Source organism: Haemaphysalis longicornis, unplaced genomic scaffold (genome assembly GCF_048455015.1).
Source record: "Haemaphysalis longicornis isolate Haplotype H1 unplaced genomic scaffold, Haemaphysalis longicornis Haplotype H1 scaffold_14, whole genome shotgun sequence".
Classification (NCBI taxonomy): domain Eukaryota; kingdom Metazoa; phylum Arthropoda; class Arachnida; order Ixodida; family Ixodidae; genus Haemaphysalis; species Haemaphysalis longicornis.
In genome coordinates this window covers 59774087-59796570 of record NW_027526245.1, presented here as the reverse complement: position 1 = coordinate 59796570, position 22484 = coordinate 59774087, and the positions used below count along the sequence as shown (strand labels likewise).

General features: G+C 47.7%; 1 long non-coding RNA gene across 1 annotated transcript in view; it reads right to left on the bottom strand.

The window, feature by feature from the left end:
* LOC144165123 (uncharacterized) overlaps nucleotides 1-22484 on the bottom strand; it is a 43891-nt gene that overhangs the window by 5543 nt on the left and 15864 nt on the right. The window lies entirely within an intron of this gene.

The following is a 22484-nucleotide window of genomic DNA, read 5'->3' as shown; positions in this document are numbered from 1 at the left end:
CGGGCACAGAAGTTCCATTCCAATCAGCTGGTAGGGCCTCGGCTGCAGAAATCCGGTTTTTTGTCGGTGAAAGTCATAGTAGCTCCGGACGTAGTGGGACACGTAGGTTGTAAGGCGGGGCCAGTAGTACTTCGAATTCATTTTTGCAATATTGCGTGCTGTGCCGAGATGTCCGAATTACGGGTTGTCGAAGCACACTTCCAAAATTTCGTCGAGCAGGTCTGCATGCATTACAGAAAGATAATTTTTCTTGTTCCAGGTTGAAGGTTTTATTCGCGAAGACGGAGTTTTTGAGACTGAATACCGGTAAGTTGTATTCGAAGGCTCTAGCCCGGGTGACACTACGTCCTTCAAGGTAGTTGATCATGACGCGTAACGGGGAGTCGGTACGCTGCTGGGGGGCTAGGTCGCTCTCTGTCACGACTCCGAAGAACGCACTGCCTGCATCCGAGTCTTGAGGTGGTTGGTCGACGGAGGCGCGGGAAAGACGTTCGGCGTCGGAGTATTTCCTGCCGGATTTATAAACGATTCTAACGTCGACTTCTTGTAGGCGCCGGATCTATTCGCGAACACTGCCAGAGGGGTTCCTCAAATTGGCGAGCCAACACAGCGCATTGTGGTCTGGCGCAACCTTGAACGTTCTACCATACACATATGGGCGGGCACTTGAAATAGCGCTTTGGATAGCCAGGCACACTTTCTCTTGGGCGGAGTAGTTTTTATCCTCCTTCAAGAGACCACGGTCGGCGTAGGCGATTAGTTTTCTGCAACGTCTTTGCTTCTGGACGAGGACAGCACCCCAGCTTATTTTACGGGCGTCGTTTCCCTTTGATTTTCGGCGTTCTTGTCTAAGTGAGCGACCACGGGCAGAATTTGCAGGCAGCATTGGAGCTCACAGAAAGCTTACTGTACGGCATTTTCCCAGCTGAAGGGGTGCTATCTTTCGTCAAGCGTCGGAGCGGCTCTGCAATGTATGCGAAGATTGCGACGAAGCGCCTGTAGTACGCGTTCAGTCCGAGAAACCTTCCGACTCCCTTCTTGTCTCTTGGTCTTGGCTGAAGTTTTCGCAGGGTCAGGCAGGACTCCCACGCCGTTGACGTCGCCAAAAAACTTGAAATCCTCCTACGCGAACCAGCACTTTTCACGATTCAGTGTTAACGCCGATGTAAGGATGCCCTCTATTACTAGCTCCAACTTTACTCGAGTATGGATGTCGGTACGCGGAGCTTCTTGTCGACGGGCTGCAGTAGGCCGTGATCGAGGAACAGCAGCGGAGTATGTCATAGCCTGTGGCTCCCGGGGGCTTCGAATGGCATAGAAGTGCCCAAAGTGTGTTTAACTTCTTCCCGTATCACGTCAGCTGGGAAAGTGACCTGAGGTTGTGGCTTCATCGGAAAAAGTTTACGCAGCTTTTCCCTTACACTGCACGGATGGCCTCGCGTATTGCGTCGGAGGTAATTTCCCCGGCAGCAACCGTCTCCACAACCAGCGCATTGAATTGGCAGTCGTACTGCCTTGTTCGTATTTCAAGCGTCTTCTCCAACGCGGCCGCCTCACATGCGAAAACAGCCACGCTCTTCGGAGGGTATCGGACAAGGCATGCGAAGAGTTTTTTGTTCACCCATGACAACAGAAGACTTGTTTCATTTCTTCGCTACTTTCATTTCTTCGTCCTTACGGCGAAAATGTCGCTTCAACTCCTCCACGAACACGAGCATGCTTTCATTCGGATGCTGCGTGCGTGTCTGCATCAGCTGCTCCGCTCGGTCCTTGCGTACCAGAGTCGTGCACTTTTTCAAAAGCTCAATGCTGAATAATTTCCAGGTCGTCAGCGTACGTTCGTGGTTTTCAAACCACATCCGTGCGGAGCCTTCAAGGTAGAAAAACACTTGCCTGAGTGTTTCGTCATCATCCCATCGGTTAAGCATTTAGACCCTTACGAGATGCTCCAACCATCCAACAAGAGCCTCTGTAGGTGACCCGGGAAATGATAGTGGCTCCCGTGGTTGCTGTAGAACTACAGGATTGCTCGCTGCGTTGGTAATCGTGGATGCTTGGTTCATGGCACCAGTCGAGACGACTTCCGCCTTCAATTTAACCGGCAGTGGCCCCAACTCCGGCTTTAGGCAATCCTGCCACCGGCTCGCACGAGTAGCGCTTGGCTGACGACTTCAAGAGGGTTTAGGGTGCATGTATCCAGACCCTCTACCACATGTCACGAATACAAAATGACACAGTTGTGTTGAAGAAAAAACAAGCCTATTGGACCGAACTTGTGCTCCCTTAAAAAATAAACAAAGACTGCGAAGCAGCAGTCAAAAAAGTGACATGCGCAGGCGAGGTTCGTCGAATCGAATACGGCGGCGTCCACTCGGGTTGCGTTTATCTCGCAGCGAGTGTTTCTCGAACCGTCGAAATAAATCCAGGACGCTTTAGATCAAAGAAGATTATTCTAGACTTTTGACATGAGTTCGAAACGATATCTTTATCACAGACATAACACGTCCGGCATTAAAATAAATTATGAAACAAACGCTTTACTTGGCACATAGAAAACACAGACCGGCGCAACCGGGCGGTAAAAATATAAACAATAAAATCAAATGAAAGGTGCGCGGCAATATTCTCGGTGGCGGTGGTGGCGCTGACATCCATTGTCGCTCGTGTTTATCCTCTGCAATAATCAAATAACGGTGCTGAGGCCGCTGTCAGCAGACAGCATAGCTTGTCAAAGAGGCATCGGTCGTGGCGAGGGCAATAAGCGTTTAGAAAGAAGGGTCGGCGATGGCGAGGAGGAGCCGCAGAATGGCGCCGAGTAAATTGGGTTTACCAGAATTGAAGCTGCGAGGGGGGTGGGTAAAAATTAAAAAAACCGCAAACATCCGCACATGCAAGATCGTCTGCCGCTTGAAAGATTAGCAAACACACTAACCACAAAGCCTATCAGTATGCAAACGCTGCTCCTTAAACCGGCGTGGACACGCGGGAGGGTTTGTTCGCCCAAATGTAGAATTATTAATATCACGCCCACAAACATCTTTGTAAAATATTAGGAAGATTGTAACAAGATACTGATATTAGAGGCCCCTAGCTTTTATAACTGTATATCCTCAAAAATTCAGAATTTGTGAGGTGGCAGTATTGTGCTTTATTATTCAGGGTTTATAGCAACTTTAGGAGAACGAAAAAGGACAAACTATAGGTTTATAAATACCAACAAATTGTGGGAACTTGATCGCGCTTGAATGCATCTCCTTACGCCTTTCAAAAAAAATTAAAAAAACCAACAAGCACATGGGCATGCTCATAAAAGAGCACAAATCGTGCCACACCTTCTGTCAGCAAAAATACCTCATTCCGGAATTTTGGACGTTTCTTCGTTGAATAGTTAGTATATACGTTTCTAGGAAAAGAAGAAGAAAACGTACGAGCATGACTACGACGTTATACAACAAACTCAATGAAGCCAAACAGAATTAAAACCTTTCAATGTTCACTCAATGTGTGTAATTATCCAAAACATTATTTGTAGCACAAAAAAATATAGCTACCGTATACTTACGTACCTGCCGACCGCTCGCCATTTTTATTTATCTAGTAAAATTTTCCGGCGTTTTGGCGTCTTAACTCTGACATACGATGATGCAAAAAATGGGGGGATTTTGATGTTTGATAGCATGTAAAAGGATAGTGACAAACTATACGACAAACCTAACCTACGTTTTTATTACAGGGTAAGTAGCTTTACTTTTCACAGTTTTGCATGGAGTCGGCAAGGATAAGCAAAACATATACCTCATATACCCGATATGCCCGAGGATAAGCAAAACAAACTTTGGCAGCAGAGAAGGGTTTATTAGTGTAAGAAATAGGCAACGCTTTGCTTTGTTTTTAAGCAAAACTCAAGGATGGATTAGTGTGTTTCAAGAAATGGTCGCATATCTGCTATTTTCTCAACAAGTTTCGCCCAGCAAGCGGAGTCTTCTACAGCACGTGTTATTTAAAGTCCTCTCTTTGTCCCCTACCCCTCTTCGGCGACCTGCCTCTCCGTTCCCGCTCCCCCCATAAATGCGATGGAGTTTTGCAAAAGCCAGCGCAATTTTTCCTTTTCGTGGTGCGCACGTCCTTAGTTGTGACACGTTTTGACTGTATAGACTTCAGTGAGTGCTCCACGAACGAAGTTCAAGGTCAAGTGCGAACCTTTTTAAGCGAAGGTTGTCATGTCTCACTGGTGGATTCGACTGCGGAAACGCACTACCGAAAGGCCAATCTGCACACTTGGAGAAAACATGGTTTAAATCATGATGTTGAATCATAGAAAAGACGCAAAGAAAAGTCTCCTGTTGTAGCCGTTTTATGTATTTTGGGGCCAAATGTCGCATTAATGAGTTTTATTTTTATCTAAAAAGGGAACAATACCTGTACTGTTATCTAAAAAACTCCGGTAACGTTAGCCATGAATTCACGTGTGTTTTCATGAATCCAGTAAATGTTGTTTTTTTCAAAATAATTTGACAAGTATTATTATCCTACTGAATACAAGCAACTCATCGCTTGGCATCTTAATAGAGGGACCACCGAAGCGAGAGATAGAAAAAAATTTGACCGCTTAGGTAGTTCAGAAAATGATGTCGTCGTTAAAAACAGAGCAACCAAAAGAGACCTAGAGAAGGTAAGTTGCAAAAGCGTGACTTTGTTGTGTATTGTTCATTCTCTGCCGTTCGTTTGGCCGGTTAGTTATTTTATAAATGTACGTGTTGTGATCATTATATTTTCGAACAGCTTTGAAACTTCCGCAAACGCTCACGCACGTTATCCAGGGGCCGAATTCTCTAAAATGACGGGGCGTCGCTTTGAAACGACGGGGTAGCGCCATGCAAATGCATGTGTTCTGGGGTTGGGGCCGTCGGTTTGCATGCAGTGGGAGCTGCAGAAAAAAACTGTGGCAAGGGCGCGAAGCGACGCCCACTGCCCCCCATCGTTTCACTTGTCGCTTCGCGCCCTTGCCACACTGCTTTTCTGCAGCTCCCACTGCATGCAAACCGACGGCCCCAACCCCAGAACACATGCAATTGCATGGCGCTACCCCGTCGTTTCAAAGCGACGCCCGTTTTTTAGAGAATTTGGCCCCAGGTGGTCGAATCTATTCCGGAACACGCCACTACGGTGCTGCTAACCGCATGTCTAGCATGGGCGGTCTAATACTTAGAATCTTCATCAACTCTTACTGCTAAAAAGCATACATAAAAGCACACTAAAACATACTCACACAATCTGGGATAAAAGCGACAAAACTGTATTCTGGATGCAGGCCGTAGCATCATCGTTGATGTTTATTGTTTCAATAAATTTTTACGAGATTTCGGGCTGCAGCATCAATTACGGTCACTTTCATCAGCTTTTATAAACTTAGCTGTATTGAGCGAGGAACGCTCTCACTATATTTGTACTTTATTATGCCCTTTTTCATTTAGCAGCCCCTGAAATTTACCTAACGTGTGACGTCACATTTATTACTTAGCTACAGTTATTTAGTTGTAAAATTTGAATAATGCTTTTGTGTTTCACAAAGGATTCACAACCAAAAATTTGAAAAAAATTAGTTTAGGCCGCATTGTTGAAAATAATGCGCAGAGCTTGTTTGTTCGATTTCATTCTAACCATAAATTTTCTCCGCCTTTTTTGAGTATCTGGCAAGGGTGATTTTTCGGCCTATACCTTTTCAACGCAAATTTTAAAAAGCTTGTTCGGAGAGTTTAAAAATTATCAACTTTAAAAATGCTATTATAAACAAAAAATATAAATATACTATAGCAATTTAGGTTATGTAATCAATTTGGTGAGTGTAACAATTATGTACAGTTTATATTACGTAGAAAAAATTAAGATCTATAATATTGTAGTTATCAGCTTATTCTAGACTGGCGTTAACAAGCATACAAAAATTGTATGGTTTGCGATAAATAAAGTGATCTTCAAGAACTTTTCTGGTGCAAAAATACTAGTTGGAGCTTTTTGAGAGCCTGGACAGAACGGTTTGAACCTTTGTACGTCAAACTGCTTTTAACACCAGATTTTGCCCGCTTTTGTAACAGACCACTTGTGTAGTCACCAATAAATAACCCAGCTTCACTGTGAAGTTGCAGGTAAGCAGCCAGGAAGCAAGGAAAATGTCGCCGCCTATAGCTCACTTTAAGGATATCTTTGGCCTAATAGGGCATTTGAAAAGTTTCTTCTGCAAAAGAACCTATGTTCTCCGGCAGACATCTGGCCACAAAATGCTCGCTCTATATTTGTCCGGAGGAGGTGACAACACCAACGACAAGTGTCTGGCCATAAGGTACAAGTTTTATCTTTGGTCACCAAAGGTGGGACTACGGACGAGAAGCGTCTCGCCACGGAGTATTAATTTTCTGTTTGAATAGCTAAAGTCGGAATCTGAAAGACAAGCATCTTGCCACAGAGAACCCGGCGTCGGTGTTGCCACCGGGGTAGAAAATATATCTCGAGCGAGACTAGCCCGAGCGGTAAAGAATGCGGGAGCATGCATAGGTGTGGACCTCTGGAAGGAGGTGTGCACACAGAAACAGTGTTTAAACACTAGGAGCACCTTGAGGCGCTCAATTAATGTATGTCTGTAATAAATATATATATATATATATATATATATATATATATATATATATATATATATATATATATATATATATATATATATATATATACAATTATATATATATATATATATATATATATACAGGAAGAAATACCGGCAGTCTACAACGCTAAAGAAGGCATAGGGGAATGGTTAGAATAATTTTTTACCGTTAGTGACGTTACATTATTATTTAATATTAATAATTACGTGAGAAAGAAAGAAACAAAAACACGCGCCCAGAGTGGGGACCGAACCCACGCCTTTCTCACGTAATTAATAATAATAAATAATAATGTAACGTCACTAACGGTAAAAAAATATTCTAACCATTCCCCTATGCCTTCTTTGGCGTTGTAGACTGCCGGCATTTCTTCTTGTATTTCTAACGAGCCCCTCATTTACAAACCCTATATATTTATATATATATATATATATATTTGAAAACCGAGGGCCGAGGTATGTCGGTGATGCGATCATGGTGTCTTGGTGTTCTATTTTTAAGATGGCGATAAGACGATGACGGAGACGGTGAGATGATGGCACGCACCGGTGAGAATATCATCACCGGTGCCGGTCATCACGCCGTGGCAGCTCCCGCTCTAACTGCTGCGTAATCGAATTCACACTAGAGCAGGGCATCTGCTGTCTGTCCATCGCATCAGTCGGCCTTGGGTAACACCATCGTCCGTCGTCGGCATCGAGGGGTCCTCCTTCTGATAGGCCAAATTTCGGACGACTCGGAATCGCAAAAGGCCCGGGTATCAGCACCACATAAAAATAGGAGCGCGAAGGGGCGACACGTCCTGGAGATGCAATCCAGTGATGCGTTCGTGGTTTTATTTTCAAGATGGCGATGAGATGATGGCGAAGCATCTCGAGCGGGAGCTGCTCCCCGTGATTACAGAAACCATTGATGATAAAGTTTCCACAACACATATACAAACACACACACACACACACACACATATATATATATATAAATATAAATATATATATATATATATTTATAAATAAATAAATATTATATATATATATATATATATATATATATATATATATATATATATATATATATATATATATATATATATATATATATATATATATATATATATATATATATATACAGTATAAGTAAACAGTCGGATACACAGCAAGAACAATAACAAACAAGGTTTACTTACGTAGCAGCAACGAAACTTGCCTTCATCAGAGTAAAGTTACATGATTTTGCTGTCGCAAACATTTCGAACACATTTCTTATATCGGTTTGCAGAAAACTGTGATAAAAGCGGAAAATTTTTCGGAAATGGAGAGTGTGCATACAGTCGGCCTACGCCTATGTTACAACAACAATAAAAAAAAGGGGGGGGGGGAGCGAGAGAGAGAAAAAGGGGTCTTGTTAACAATGCAGCGTTGAAGGTTGCACCATGACGGGTCAACGTATGCCGCGCGGGCTGCAAGTTCAGACAATGAGGGAAACTGGACAACCCCGGTTTGAAAAGAACAGGAAGAGTATACAGTAAGGTATTCAGTGGCTGGGGAGACTGGTTGGGGCAGAAGCGAAGATGGGTGTGCCCCCCGCGGATGAAGAAAATAGATAGGGGGCACAAAAGAGCATTTCACAGAAGCTAGCAACTGAACAGGAAATAGGTAGGGTCACAAAAGGTTCAACATGAATAGATCACAAAGAAGTAAACATTCCTAAGTGGTGGTGGGAACGAGGCCTCCTTCCCCAGGACAAATGGCATTGTTGAGCCGCATTAGGCTAATAAATCTGCTGTATTAGGAGAGTTTCTGCGAATTCTGATGGGAAGCTCGAGGGTAGGAATAATGAACATAGTTATAAAAATTATGAAGCCGCTAATTTTAATCGAGGGATAAGCACGTTAGTTTTCCGTCCCTTTCATTTTTTCCAAGTGTGGCTGACCCAAACTTATAAATGAGATAAGATTCCCGAACCTCGCGGTCGTGGTGCGCTTTGAAGGCGGATTCTAAAATCGTTGCTCTGAGATGTTCAAATGCATGCCCGGGAGTGTTCACATGTCTTGACAGGGGCAAATAAGGGCCGCTTTTTGCATGAGAGCGGTGATTATTGAACCGTATTCGGAAGGGCGTTTCAGTTTGGCCGATATATTGTTGCCTACAAACAGTGCACTCTAGAAGATATACGACATTAGCGGAGTCACAGTTAAAGTTACCTTTTATATTTACGTAGTAGTCTGAAGCCGTGCTGGTGGCGCGATGTGTAGTGGTCATGTGTGGGCATACTTTACATCGGGGTTTATTGCAGGGCATGCAGCCAGTAGTTGCCGGTCGGTTGATACGAAAGTTAGTAAGAAAGGCACCTAAAGTCTTATTACGCCGGTAGACAACGCGTGGTGGTTCGGGGAATATGCTTTTAAAGCGGTCACTTTGCATTAGGATATTGTGATGTTTTTTTAGCACGGTTGACACTCTTCGAGCGGAGGATGAGTGGGTTAAAACTAAGTTAGTTTGCGAGTGCTCGTTCGGGGCTTTTTTCTTACAGATTTCGTTACGGTCTAATTGGTTGGCTCGCACAATAGCGTCGTCGATAACTTTTTTCTGGTATTTTTTATTCAGGAGGGCGGTCTTGAGTTCTCGACAGTTTGAGTCAAAGTCGGCTTGGTTTGAGCAAATTCTCCTAAATCGGTGGGCTTGGCTGTAAGGTATTGCTGTCTTGCAGTGTCTGACATGGCTACTTCGGAAGTGCAAATACTGCCGCGTGTCTGTCGGTTTTCTATACAGTTTAGTTTGAAGCCGACCTTGGAAGGTAGTAACGGTGACGTCCAGAAAGTTTACACTGTGTTCCGAATAGGAATGAGCAAGGGAAATACTAGGATGGGCTAAGTTAAATGCCTGAATGAAGGTGAGGAGCTCCGCCTCACCGTGTTGCCAGATCATGAATATGTCATCAATATACCTTTTATAGTACATTGGCTTTAAATTTTGGGTGTCAAGAAAGTTTGATTCGAAGTGACCCATAAATATATTAGCGTAGTTAGGTCCGATTCGAGGTCCCATTGACGTTCCGCTGACTTGCACGTAATAAACCCCGTCGAACTCAAAATTGTTAAGTTCAAGAATAAGCCTAAGAAATGTTTGAAGAGCAGAAGAATCGATAGGTTTGTCGCACGATGACTGCTCTTACGCAAGGGATACAGCGGCGATGCCATCTTCATGGGGGAGGTTAGTATATAGTGACGCAACATCAAGGGTGACTAGAAGGCACTTATCAGGAATTTCAATTTTTGAGATGTCTGAGAGAAATTCATTGGTATCCTTAATGAAGGAGGGAAATCTGGGCGGAATGTCGCAAATGAGATTATCCACATAGCGCGAGAGGTTTTCGGTAACAGTGCCAATGCCAGAAACAATGGGCGCCCTGGGTTGTTCACTTTGTGAATCTTTGGGAGAAGATAGAATTTACCGGCTACTGGGCTTAAGGGGATCAGGGAACGAGCCGTGGTTTCATTTATTGTTTTTTTTAACAAGCTCAGCAAGTTTATCTTTGACTATTTGCTTATAATCTTGAGTGGGATCATTGGGTAGTGCTTTATAGAACGTCGATACTGATAGCTGCTTATTGGCCTTGTTAACATAGTCGGTTTTGTCAAGGATTACGATTGCGCCTCCCTTGTCGGCAGGTTTAATAGTTATGTCGGGAAAGCTTGCGAGTTCCTCTAGGGCTTTCTTTTCATTGGTAGTCATGTTGTGGTGGAAAGAAATTTGTGTTTGGTATGCTTTTCGCACATCGCGTTGGACAGCTTTGATGTACATGTCGAGGCAACTATCACGCTGTGTGGGAGGGGTCCAGTGCTTATAGCTAGGTAGGGTTCTGCGGGCTTCTTCCGTCGCGGGGTGATCGTAGAAGTATTCTCGTAGCCTCATGTTTCTGGCGAAGTTATCTGAGTCCTTAAAAAGTTGAAATTCATCAAAACCACCAGTAGCCGGGCAAAAGTTTAAGCCCTTTGACAAGACGTTCATCTGAGCTGGGGAGAGGGTTATATTTGAAAGGTTCATTACATTCACGGTAAGGTTTTCTTTTGTGACGGCAGGCGAGGGAAAAATATTAGTACAGGGGTTTAACTGAACTCCTTGGGGTGCAGTAGTGGAAGCATTTATTACAGTCGTAGTGACATTATCGGCCGTATTGCCAGAGTTTGGGGTGTTACTAGTGCAGGAGCTTGTTGGGTTCTTACGCATGTGGCCAGTGTTAGAAATCTTATCTCGGTTAAACTTTCGGTCTTTCGTTCGGGATATGGCGGAGGCCGTCTTAGATTCGTAGTTGCTTAAAAGGTTCAAATATATTTTGCTTAGTTCCTGACTAAGTAGTTCCTCTTTCTTTCGGAGAGACCGCCCTGCTGAATAAAAAATACCCAGAAAAAGTTATCGACGACGCTATTGTGCGAGCCAACGAATTAGACCGTAACAAAATCTGTAAGAGAAAATCCCCTAACGGGAACCCGCAAACTAACTTAGTTTTAACCCACTCATCCTCTGCTCCAAGAGTGTCAACCGTGCTAAAAAAACATCACAATATCCTAATGCAAAGTGACCGCTTAAAAAGCATATTCCCCGAACCACCAATCGTTGTCTACCGGCGTAATAAGAATTTAGTTGACTTTCTTACTAACTCTCGTATCAACCGACCGGCAACTACTGGCTGCCTGCCCTGCAATAAACCCCGATGTAAAGTATGCCCACACATGACCACTACACAGCGCGCCACCAGCACGGCTTCAGACTACTACGTAAATATAAAAGGTAACTTTAACTGTGACTCCGCTAATGTCGTATATCTTCTAGAGTGCACTGTTTGTAGGCAACAATATATCGGCCAAACTGAAACGCCCTTCCGAATACGGTTCAATAATCACCGCTCTCATGCAAAAAGCTGCCCTTATTTGCCCCTGTCAACACATGTGAAAAGTCCCGGGCATGCATTTGAACATCTCAAAGCAACGATTTTAGAATCCGCCTTCAAAACGCACCACGAACGCGAGGTTCGGGAATCTTATCTCATTTATAAGTTTGGGTCAGCAACACTTGGAATTAATGAAAGTTACGGAAAACTAACGTGCTTATCCCTCGATTAAAATAAATGGCTTCATAATTTTTATAACTATGTTCATTATTCCTACCCTCGAGCTTCCCATCAGAATTTGCAGAAACTCTCATAATACAGCAGCTTTATTAGCATAATGCGGCTCAACAATGCCATTTGTCCTGGGGCAAGAGGCCTCGTTCCCATCACCACTTAAGATTGTTTAACTCTTTGTGATCTATTCATGTTTAACCTTTTGTGACCCTACCTATTTCCTGTTCAGTTGCTTGCTTCTTTGAAATGCTCTTTTGTGCCCCCTATCTATTCTCTTCATCCGCGGGGGGCACACCCATCTTCGCTTCTGCCCCAACCAGTCTCCCCAGCCACTAAATACCTTACTGTATACTCTTCCTGGTCTTTTCAAACCGGGGTTGTCCAGTTTCCCTCATTGTCTGAACTTGCAGCCCGCGCGGCATACGTTGAACAGTCATGGTGCAACCTTGAACGCTTAATTGTTAACACGACCCCTTTTTCTCTCTCTCGCTCCACCCCCCCCTTTTTTTATTGTTGTTGTAACATAGGCGTAGCCCGACTGTATGCAAACTCTCCATTTCCGAAACATTTTTCGCTCCTTCTCACAGTTTTCTGCAAACCTATATAAGAAATGTGTTCGAAATGTTTGCGACAGCAAAATCATGTAACTTTACTCTGATGAAGGCAAGTCCTGTTGCCGCTACGTAAGTAAACCTTGTTTGTTATTGTTCTTGCTGTGTATCCGACTCTTTACTTATACTATTTCTGCGCGCTTTGTGAGTTTATCTTTCTCTAGATTTATATACATATATATATATATATATATATATATTATAATGGGGTTTATTAGCAAACGGCTAGAGCGTGATAACGGGGGCTGGTTGTACCAGAGGCCAAGCTAGCTCGGGAGTCCCCGCGCAGGTCTCTCAGCAAGATCGTTCTGGATGGGGCTGCTCCGATGACTGAGCCTTGCACATAGACCCATTTGGAGGATTGACGCCACCTGACAGTCAGCCTCGATCTCAGTTGAGCACACACCCCTTTGGCCACACTACCGCGTCTTCTAACGGCCACTATCTCTGTTACAATTACCCCCCGGAGAAAAAAAGGAGCCATCCTTGGCGACTCAAGGCGAGGTGAAAACGAGCGGGTCGTAATACGGCTTAAGGCGCTGAATGTGAACAGTCTCGCGGCCACGGCGACGACAATCTGTAGGAAGAGTGACCGGCTCAACGACGTAATTCAGTGGTGAAGTTCGCTCGACGACTCGGTAGGGTCCCTCATATTTAGCTTGGAGTTTGCTCGAAAGTCCGGGGGTATTGGACGGTGTCCAAAGCCAAGCTGGTGAACCAGCAGCGTATGTAGGAGCTCCGCTGGAAGCGTCGTGGCGCGCCTTCTGACGGCCTTGGTCTGTGGTTGTGAATGATCTCGCCAGTTCGCGCCACTCTTCTGCATGCTTGGCAATTTCCGAGACTGGTGCAGACTCTGACGCATCCGGGTGGTATGGAAGGATAGTGTCCAATGTATACGATGGCTCACGTCCATATATTAAAAAGAACGGCGAGAAGCCCGTAGTTATCTGCGTCGCCGTATTGTAGGCGTAAGTGACGAAAGGCAGAACTAATTCCCAGTTGGAATGGTAGGAAGAAACGTACATCGAAATCATGTCGCCTAATGTACGGTTAAAGCGCTCAGTCAGTCCGTTAGTTTGCGGGTGATAGGAGGAGCTCTTTCTATGAACGACTCGGCATTCGGTCAGCAGCGCCTCCACAACATGTGGCAAGAAGGCGCTTCCCCTGTAACTCAACAATTCTCTCGGCGCTCCATGGCGAAGTATAAAACGCTGAAGGAGGAACGATGCGACGTCGCGGGCGGTAACAGCGTGCAGTACGGCTGTTTCTGCATACCTCGTGAGGTGGTCAACCGCGACGATAATCCGTCGGTTGCGTGCAGTCGTGGTGGGCAGCGGGCCATATATGTCAGTGCCGACACGGTCGAAATGGCGAGCCGGACATGGTAGCGGCTGCAGCGGGCCGGTTTGGTGTTGAGGGGGAGACTTGCGACGCTGGAAATCTGTACACGAGCGAACGTACCTGGTTACAAACATGTACATTCCACGCCAGTAATAGCGCAAACGAAAGCGCTGGTACGTTTTGAGCACCCCAGCGTGCGCGCACATTGCGTCAGCGTGGTAGTGTGAGCAGAAATCAGAGCGCAGATGGCCAGGGACGACGAGTAACCACTTCTGGCCCTCAGATGAATAGTTGCGGCGGTAAAGAAGGTTCGCCCGGAGGCGCAGTGCCCGAGAGGCGGCAACTGTTGACGGACTCGACAAATATTGACGGACAGAGGCGATCCATGGATCTTTACGCTGTTCCGCAGCCATGTCAACGGAGTCCAGAGACGCCACGGTACTATCTGGCATACATAAACTGTGATCGTCCGACCCCACGGGTGATCTGTACAGGGCATCAGCATCCGTGTGTCTGCGTCCGGACCGGTATACGACGCGAATGTCGTGCTCCTGCAGGCGAAGAGCCCAACGGCCGAGTCTGCCGGAAGGGTCTTTGAGAGAAGACAGCCAGCAGAGGGCGTGGTGGTCCGTGACGACGTTGAATGGACGACCGTAGAGATAAGGGCGAAACGTTTTGATGACCCAAACGATCGCTAAACATTCTATCTCTGTTACGGAATAATTCCGTTCTGCCTTCGTCACAGTGCGGCTGGCGTATGCGACGACGTATTCATGGAAGCCAGCTTTCCGCTGAGCGAGCACGGCGCCAAGACCGACACCACTCGCGTCAGTGTGCACTTCAGTAGGTGCAAGCGGGTCAAAATGGCGCAGTATTGGGGGCGTCGTAAGCAGGCGCCGCATGGTCACAAATGAGTTGTCACAAGCAGGCGACCACTGAAGACGTTCGTTGTTTCTGCTGAGGAGACGCGTTAGGAGCGATAATGGTGGCAAAGTTTCGGATGAATCGGCGAAAATAGGAGCATAGGCCGATAAAGCTTCGGAGGTCTTTCAGAGTGGCCGGTTTGGGAAACTGCCACGGCACGAAGCTTGTCTGGATCTGGAAGGATGCCGTCTTTGGACACAACATGGCCCAAAATTGTTAGCTTGCGAGCAGCAAAGCAGCACTTCTTCAGATTCAGTTACAAGCCGGCTGACGTGAGGCAGGTCAACACTTGCTTAAGGCGCTCAAGGTGCGTGTCAAAATCAGATGAAAACACAACAATATCATCCAAATAACAAAGACAGGTTTTCCACTTAAAGCCCTGTAAAACGTTGTCCATCATTCGTTCGAAAGTGGCTGGCGCATTACAAAGCCGAACGGCATCAAGTTAAATTCGTAAAGACCGTAAGGTGTAACGAACGCTGTTTTGGAGCGGTCGGCATCAGCCATGGGCACCTGCCAGTAACGAGACCGCAGGTTCAAGAAGGAGAAAAACTCGGCACCCTGGAGGCAGTCAAGAGCGTCGTCGATACGGGGCAGCAGATAAACGTGCTTGCGCGTAATCTAATTGAGGTGGCGATAATCCACGCAGAACCGGATTGACCCGTCCTTTTTTGTCACCAGAACAACAGGAGAGGGCCACGGGCTGGTAGAGGGTCGGATGACTATACGGGTAAGCATATCGGACACATGCTCGTCGATCCCGCGGCGCTCCGTAGGTGACACGCGATGGGGTCTCAGTCGCAGTGGGGCGTGGGAGCCGGTGTCTATTTCATGTGAAACTGCCGACGTGCGTCCCAGGGTGGTTTGTACGCAATCAAAGGAGTCGCAAAAACTCTGAAGGAGGGCGATGAGCTTGTCGCGTTGCTCAAGGTTAAGGCCCTTGTCCACTGACTGCAGGAACGCATCCGAGATTGACGCACTCACAGGACTAAGTGTGCCAACAGTGAGCAGCGATGGTTCGTCGGGCAAAGCGTTCACGTGAGAAGGGTCAACGGCTTCCTCACACCTATACATTCCCCATGGAACAAGGTAGTCGGGCATGAAGATGGGTTACAGATGACGATTAAGCTGCAACCGGATTGGACGTCGATGACAGCAGAGGGTGAAGGCAGATATTTGCGCGAAAGGAAGGCCCTGGAAGGCATGAAAACCACAGTCGTGTCGTCCACATTGCACAAAACGGGCACTATGACGGAAGATCGCGGGGGAATGTCCGTATCTTTGGAAACAGTCAACTTGGTCGACAGCTCGTTCGGCGGCGGCTTGTAGAACGGTAGAAGTTCAACTTGCAAACGTGCGCAATCGATTATGCCGTGATGTCGGGATAGGAAGTCCCAGCCGAGGATTATGTCGTGGGAACATAATGGGAGAACAATGAATTCGATGACGTAGGTGACGTCTTGGATTAGAACCCGAGCGGTACACATGGCCAACGGTTTAATCTCTTGCGCGCTCGCAGTCCGAAGGGTAAGGTCACAGAGAGGCGTCGTAACTTTACGTAATGAGCGGCGTAGACGTTCATTCAACACAGACACAGCGGCGCCAGTGTCAATAAGCGCGAGGGCGGCGACACCTTCAAACGTCTCGTGTATTACATTGGTGGGTGAGAAAGGAGGGCTTCGGAATTTCGACGGGGCTGCAGTTCTTGCCTCGGCAATTGCAGCCGTTAGTTCCCCTCAGCGGTCGGATTCTGGCGGGGACGCATGGGAGGCGGCGAACGGCGACGCGGGGAAAAGGAGCGACGGCTGGAAAAGGGCGGACGGTCGGCAGAGGACGAATTCGGTGCCTGACCCACGTCTCCATGGGTGTAGTACGGTTGCGGTCCATAAGGAGGCACTCGATGGACGTCGCTAGCAGGCAGTGGCCGCCGACGGCACAACCGTGCGACGTGTCCGGGCATGCAGCACCCGTAACAGATAGGGCGGTTGTCAAATGTGCGCCAGGGGTTCAGCGGTTCAGGTAATAGCCGAGGGTAAGGCATCGCGCGCTGGTTTCTCACGTAGTGGTACGCTGGGAAAGCACCGGGCTGCAGTTGCCGGACCACTGAAGCGTAACTGAAGGGGAGCGCTCCAGGAATGGCGAAGGGTACCGCCATTGTCACGGGTGGTGCGAGGGACGCTGCCACCGGTTGTTCGAGGGGCACTGTCATTTGCGGTTCGAACGGGGGAGCCACGGGTGGCACGATGGTCGCTACCACGGGGGCCGGCACAAGTGGATGTTGGCGAACTGCAGGAAGCGCCTCGGCGCTTGCTCCCAGATTACGCGGCGTACAGTCGCAGGCAGCGAAGGCGAATGCACAGGCTCATGAACACTGGGAAGCAGAGCCAGCTGTCGAGCAATTTCTGCGCGCACGAACACCTCGATGTGAGGCAGAAGGGAAGAAAGGTCATGTGGCATCGTGAGAGAGGAAAGACATCCCCGTGAGAACTCTTCTTGGGGCGATGTGCACTAGCGAGTAACGACACGCTGCTTGCGTAGTTCATCGTAGCTCAGGCACCATGTAGTGATTTCGTCTACAGTGTGAGGGTTCTTGTTCAGCAGCATCTGAAAGGCGAACTCTTCTATCCCTTTGAGAACGTGTCTGATCTTGTCGCTCTCCGGCATCGCAGGGTCAACTCGCTTGCAAAGGTCTACAATTTCCTCGATGTAACTCGTGTAACTTTCATTGTCCTGTTGGGCTCGGACGCGCAGGCGTTTTTCGGCGTTTAGCTTGCGTAGAGCGGGGCGGCCAAACGCTACCAGGAACCTCGTCTTAAAGGCCGACCAAGTCTGCATCTTCGGTTCATTGTTATGAAACGACGACTCAGCTAATTTGTCGAGGGAGAAAGGGACGTTGTTGAGTTTGGCAACGTCATCCCAGCTGTTGTGGGTGCTCACCCTTTCGTATGTTGAGGGCCAATCTTCCGCATCGATGTCGTCGCTGCCGGTGAAACTGGGGGGTTCGCGTTGACGCAGTGACCCGGAGCAGATGACGGGCGCAGGCTACGGCGAGGTCATGTCGTGCTCGATTCCTCGGGAGACGGGAGGGAGCACTCGCTTGCTTCGTAGTTCCAGGCAGGGGACCATAAAAAGACGACCTTCACCAAAATATAATGGGGTTTATTAGCAAACGGCTAGAGCGTGATAACGGGGGCTGGTTGTACCAGAGGCCAAGCTAGCTCGGGAGTTCACGCGCAGGTCTCTCAGCAAGATCGTTCTCGATGGGGCTGCTCCGATTACTGAGCCTTGCACATAGACCCAGTTGGGGGATTGACGCCACCTGACTGTCAGCCTCGGTCTTAGTTGAGCACACACCCCTTTGGCCACGCGGCCACTATCTCTGTTACAGAATATATATATATATATATATATATATATATATATATATATATATATATATATATATATATAGCGAATCAGAATAGGAAATGAGGGGCTCGTTGAAAATAACACAGAAATAAGGGTTGGCAGTCGATTTTTTCTTCACTTTCTTTCTTTCTTTCCAAATTCTTAATCTGTTTCAATGATCTACCACATCTTCCCCTTTGCTTTCCGAGGTTTTCTCGACTGCCAACCCTTATTTCTGTGTTATTTTCAACGAGCCCCTCATTTCCTATTCTGATTCGCTACATGCATTGCGAGGGCCTCTGTTCTGGCAGTCTTGTTGCCAAAGGGAGCTTAAGAGGGTTCAAAGCTGGTCGACCACTCTGGACATGTCGTAGACACTCGAGTCACGACCCGGGGGTTAAAAAGAAGGTCCCCTTCACCCCGATTAGTCCGAATGGCGCTGGTTACCACCCCCAAGCATAGGAAACAAACATACCTAACATAAATACCCCAGAAAGTGAATGGGAAAATCGCCCCGCCGGTAGCGTAGTGGTTATCGCACCAGACCGGTATTCTGGAGGTCGTGGGTTCGGATCCCACCTGGCGGGCATTTTTTCTTCACTTTCTTTCTTTCTTTCCAAATTCTTAATCTGTTTCAATGATCTACCACATCCTCCCCTTTGCTTTCCGAGGTTTTCTCGACTGCCAACCCTTATTTCTGTGTCATATATATATATATATATATATATATATACATATATTTATATATATATATACAGAAAGAAATGCGGGCAGTCTAGAATGCCAAAGAAGGCATAGGGGAATGGTTGGACTATATTTTTTACCGTTAGTGAAATTATATATATATATTTTTTTCATATTAATTGAAGCGAGAAAGAAAGAAAGGAAGAAAAACACGCGTCCAGAGTAGGGACCGAACCCACGCCTTTCGATTAGATCTCGAATGCCTTACCAATTCGGCTATCTGGGCGACTGTGTTCTGCTTCACTTTCTTGGGGTATTTATATTTACTACAACTGTATCTGACGCTTGAGGGTGGTAGCCAGCGCCAGTCAGACTACACGGGGAGAAGGGAGTTCGGTCCCCACTCTGGGCGCGTGTTTTTCTTTCTTTCTTTCTCACTTAATTAATAATATTAAAAATAATGTAACGTCACTAACGGTAAAAAATAGTCTAACCACTCCCCTATGCCTTCTTTGGCGTTGTAGACTGCCGGCATTTCTTTCTGTATATATATATATATATATATATATATATATATATATATATATATTGAAAGGCGGTTTAATGGCTAACAAGCAGTAAAAGCGAGAGGCGGGAAGCAGCGCAGTCTGTTCCAGGTGAACCGGATAGGGGATCGCTGATCTGACCACAAGGACGCACAGAGATGATGCCAGCTTGATGCTTCCGGTACATACCCGAACAGGGATTGGACGATCGAGGTCCGTTAGTCCTTTCACTTCTCTTCATTACAATCACCCTCCGCCGAAGAGAGAGCCACCCTGGCGACCTACGGTGAGTGCAGCACAAGGGGATCGTAATAGGGCTTTAGGCGAGAGACGTGGACAGTTTCGCGGCCGCGACGGCGAAGGTCTTCCGTTGGCTTCAGTGGTTCTACAACGTAGTTAACGGGGGAGGAAGAATCGATGACACGGTAGGGGCCATGATATTTAGAAAGGAGCTTTGAGGAGAGACCAGGAGTGGCAGACGGTATCCACAGCCAAACGAGATCGCCAGCACTGTAAGAAGTCGATGAGTGCTCCTGGTCATGACGGTGCTTCTGTTGAGCTTGGTCGTTCGATGTAAACGAACGTGCGAGCAGGCGGCACTCTTCTGCATGGCGCGTTGCGTCGGAAAGGAGATGGCATTCGGACGGATCAGGGCTGTAGGGAAGGATGGTGTCCATTGTACACGATGGCTCCCGTCCGTATAAGAAAAAGAAAGGTGAAAAACCTGTAGTGGTCTGCACGGCCGTGTTGTAAGCGAACGTTACGAACGGTAGCACTGAGTCCCAGTTCGAATGGTCGGGCGCGACATACTTTGCGATCATGTCCCCAAGCGTGCGGTTGAATCTTTCTGCCAGTCCATTGGTTTGGGGATGGTAGGCGGATGTGGTGCGGTGCACAATTTTGCATTCTGCGAGGAGCGCTTCGATGGCCTGAGAGAGGAATACACGCCCCCTATCGCTTAGGAGTTCCCGTGGTGCACCGTGGCGTAGGACGATGGAGTGCAGAATGAATGCACCAACCTCACGTGCCGTGGAAGCGGGAAGCGCTGCTGTTTCGGCATAGCGGGTTAGGTAATCTACTGCCACAATTATCCACCGGTTACCAGAAGAAGAGTATGGCAGTGGGCCGTAAAGATCAATGCCAACGCGCTCATATGGACGAACGGGGCACGGCAGGGGCTGCAGCGGGCCGGCTGGCTTGGGGACAGGCGACTTACGTCGTTGACAATCAGTACAGGCACGAACAAATCTTCGCACAAAGCTGTACATACCACGCCAGTAGTACCTTTGACGAAGTCGGATATAGGTCTTCAAGAGTCCCGCGTGAGCACTCTGCGGATCATTGTGGTAAGCGGCACACACCTCCGCGCGGAGATTCCGTGGAACCACAAGGAGCCACTTGCGGTCGTCCGGCATGTAGTTGCGGCGGTAGTGGAGGTTGTCGCGAATGGCAAAGTGAGCAGCCTGGCGACGCAGGGCCCTAGGCTGAGGAAGGGTCGACGGTGAAGACAGGAAGTTGACGATAGTAGCGATCCATGGATCTTCTTTCTGCTGGGAAGCCATGTCTGAGAGAGTCAGCGACGACAAGGTAGTGTCCGTTGTGCTGAGGTGTGCCGTATCAGCGGACACCGGGGAGCGAGAGAGGGCGTCGGCGTCAGAATGCTTGCGGCCGGATCGATACATAACACGAATGTCGAATTCTTGTAGACGGAGGGCCCAACGAGCAAGTCGTCCCATGGGGTCTTTGAGTGACGACAGCCAGCACAATGCGTGGTGGTCGGTGACAACTGCAAAGGGGCGGCCATAAATATAGGGGCGGAATTTGGTGAGCGCCCACACTATGGCCAAGCATTCCTTTTCGGTCACGGAATAATTTCGCTCGGCCTTGGTGAGAGTTCGACTTGCATACGCTACAACGTATTCGTCGTAGTTGGGCTTCCGTTGGGCAAGCACTGCACCGAGACCGACGCCACTGGCGTCAGTGTGCACCTCCGTAGGAGCTGCTGGGTCGTAATGCCGGAGGATAGGTGGTGAGATTAACCGGCGTCGCAAGGAAGAAAATGCTTCATCACAATCCGGGGACCACGCAGAAAGAGCATTATCACCGTTCAGCAGTCTTGTTAGGGGGGAAACGATGGTAGCGAAATTTCTGACGAAGCGTCGGAAATAGGAACAGAGCCCGATGAAGCTCCGGAGGGTTTTCAAGGAAGTCGGCTTCGGAAAGTTGGCGACAGCACGTAGCTTATCGGGATCAGGGGACACACCATCTTTTGAAACAACGTGGCCTAGAATAGTCAACTTGCGCGCACCAAAACGACACTTCTTTAAGTTTAGTTGGAGGCCGGCAGCGGTGAGACACGCCAGGATCTGGTGGAGACGAGTTAGGTGTGTGTCAAAATCGGGAGAGAATACGACGACGTCATCTAAGTAACAAAGGCATATATGCCACTTGAGACCACGCAAGATGTTATCCATCATTCTCTCGAATGTGGCAGGTGCGTTACATAAGCCAAATGGCATGACGTTAAATTCATATAAACCGTCCGGGGTAACAAATGCGGTCTTGGGGCGGTCCGATTCCGCAACCGGCACTTGCCAGTAGCCCGAGCGCAAATCAAGGGACGAGAAGAATTCTGCACCGTGTAAACAATCGAGAGCGTCGTCGATGCGTGGGAGCGGATAAACGTCCTTGCGGGTAATTTTGTTTAGGCGGCGGTAGTCAACACAGAAGCGCAAAGACCCATCCTTTTTTGTCACGAGGACCACGGGCGACGACCATGGGCTTTGGGACGGCCGAATGACGCCGCGCTGTAGCATGTCATCCACGTGCTCACTAATAACACCACGTTCCGGCCCCGACACACGGTAGGGTCGTTGTCGCAAGGGAGCATGATCGCCTGTGTCGATGTGATGGGTGACTGTTGACGTTTTACCCAACGGAGCTTGTGCACAGTCAAAGGAAGAACGGAACTTGTTAAGAAGGGCGAGAAGCTGCGTGCGCTGTGTGGGATCCAAATCGGCGTCCAGGGACTTCTTGAACACGTCGGCGGACAGTGAAGCGTCGGTAGAAATGGACGAGTCCAGGGCAGTGAGCGAAAGCGCAGCGGGATCATCGCAAACGTCGAAGCGGCTGATGGAGCGCATAGCTTCAACATGGCCAATTGACTCTCCATGGAGCAGGCTGACAGAACAGTGGGTTTGATTGGAGATAAA